The following is a 2,500-nucleotide window of genomic DNA, read 5'->3' as shown; positions in this document are numbered from 1 at the left end:
GTATGCTAAAAAATGAAGTTTGGAGTTTGGGTTTGAAAATTTTACGGGAACTTCCTAGAAGCCTAAGAAATGCTTTGCTCGAGACGGATTTCGATTTGGAGGTCCGCCGTGTTAATTTTGCCAATTACGGCTCCTCGCCCGCACGCTCGTGCACCCCGACGTGCACACCGGCGCGCACGTGGGCATCGTATGCTAAAAAATGAAGTTTGGAGTTTGGGTTTGAAAATTTTACGGGAACTTCCTAGAAGCCTAAGAAATGCTTTGCTCGAGACGGATTTCGATTTGGAGGTCCCCCGAGTTAATTTTGCCCATTACGACTCCTCGCCCGCACGCTCGTGCACCCCGGCGTGCACGTGGGCATAGTATGCTAAAAAATGAAGTTTGGAGTTTGGGTTCGGAAATTTTATGGGAGCTTCCTAGAAGCCTAAGAACTGCTTTGCTCGAGACGGATTTTGATTTGGAGATCCCCCGAGTTAGTTTTGCCCATTATGACTCCTCCCCCGCACGCTCAAGCACCCCCGCGTGCACGGGGGCATCGTATGCTAAAAAATGAAGTTTGGAGTTTGGGTTTGGAAATTTTATGGGAGCTTCCTAGAAGCCTAAGAAGTGCTTTGCTCGAGACGGATTTCGATTTGGAGGTCCCCCGAGTTAATTTTGCCCATTATGACTCCTCGCCCGCACGCTTAAGCACCCCCGCGTGCACGTGGGCATTGTGTGCTAAAAAATGAAGTTTGGAGTTTGGGTTTGAAAATTTTACGGGAACTTCCTAGAAGCCTAAGAAATGCTTTGCTCGAGACGGATTTCGATTTGGAGGTCCCCCGAGTTAATTTTGCCCATTACGACTCCTCGCCCGCACGCTCGTGCACCCCGGCGTGCACGTGGGCATCGTATGCTAAAAAATGAAGTTTGGAGTTTGGGTTTGAAAATTTTATGGGAGCTTCCTAGAAGCTTAAGAAGTGTTTTGCTCGAGACGGATTTCGATTTGGAGGTCCCCCGAGTCAATGTTGCCCATTATGGCTCCTCTCCCGCATGCTCAAGCACCCCTGCGTGCACGTGGGCATTGTATGCTAAAAAATAAAGTTTGGAGTTTGGGTTTGGAAGTTTTATGGGAGCTTCCTTGAAGCTTAAGAAGTGTTTTGCTCGAGACGGATTTCGATTTGGAGGTCCCCCGAGTCAATGTTGCCCATTATGGCTCCTCGCCCGCACGCTCAAGCACCCCGGCGTGCACGTGGGCATTGTATGCTAAAAAATAAAGTTTGGAGTTTGGGTTTGGAAGTTTTATGGGAGCTTCCTAGAAGCTTAAGAAGTGTTTTGCTCGAGACGGATTTCGATTTGGAGGTCCCCCGAGTCAATGTTGCCCATTATGGCTCCTCTCCCGCATGCTCAAGCACCCCTGCGTGCACACCGGCGTGCACGTGGGCATTGTAGGCTAAAAAATGAAGTTTGGAGTTTGGGTTTGGAAATTTTATGGGAGCTTCCTTGAAGCCTAAGAAGTGTTTTGCTCGAAACGGAATTCGATTTGGAGGTCCCCCGAGTCAATTTTGCCCATTACGACTCCTCGCTCGCATGCAATATCTACTCCTGTCAGAGCTGTGGTTTTACTTAAGACTACTATAGGGGGGGGGGAGTTCTCAGCACCAAGAGCTGCAAGTAAGGCCATTGCTTGCTTTGCAGTCTCGATTGCTCTACTAGTGAATAGTAGATGTCTTGGTTAGCTTGGAACGAAAAAAAAAATTTTTTGGGGAAAAAAAAAAAAAAAAGTTTTTGTGAAAAAAAATTTTTCGAAAAAAAAAAAAAAAAAAAAAATTTTTTTGGATGCCTCGGTCTTCTATTTGTTTTGCTTGGGTAGATTAGGAAAAAAAAAAAAAAAATTTTTTTTGTTGGATGCCTCGGTCTTCATATTCTTTCTCGGCTATTTCGAAAAAAAAAAAAAAAAATTCCGGGAAAGAGAAAAAAAAAATTATTTTTTGTTGGTTGCCTCGGTCTTCATGTTCTTTCTCTGGTATATGGGAAAGAAAAAAAAAAAAAAAAAATTTTGGATGCCTCGGTCTTCTTGTTCTCGGTTGGATTTATCGAAAAAAAAAAAAAAAAAAAAAAAAAAAAAATTTTGATGCCTCGGTCTTCTTGTTCTTGCTTTGGTATATCGGAGAAAAAAAAAAAAAAATTTTTTGGATGCCTCGGTCTTCTTGTTCATTCTTCGGTATATCAAAAAAAAAAAAAAAAAAAAAAAAATTTGAGACTTCGGTCTTCTTGTTCTTGCTTTGGTATATCGGAGAAAAAAAAAAAAAAAAATTTTGGATGCCTCGGTCTTCTTGTTCATTCTTCGGTATATCAAAAAAAAAAAATTTTTTTGAAGCCTCGGTCTTCTTGTTCTTGCTTTGGTATATCGGAGGAAAATAAAAAAAAATTTTGGTTGCCTCGGTCTTCTTGTTCATTCTTCGGTATATATATATATAAAAAAAAAAAAAAAAAAAAAAAAAAAAAAAAAAAAAAAATTTTG

This window comes from Cornus florida, unplaced genomic scaffold, assembly GCF_030987335.1.
Source record: "Cornus florida cultivar Cherokee Brave unplaced genomic scaffold, ASM3098733v1 CherokeeBrave_3.0.0_Hap2_scaffold_51, whole genome shotgun sequence".
Taxonomy (NCBI): domain Eukaryota; kingdom Viridiplantae; phylum Streptophyta; class Magnoliopsida; order Cornales; family Cornaceae; genus Cornus; species Cornus florida.
Note: the sequence above shows the minus strand (reverse complement) of the source record.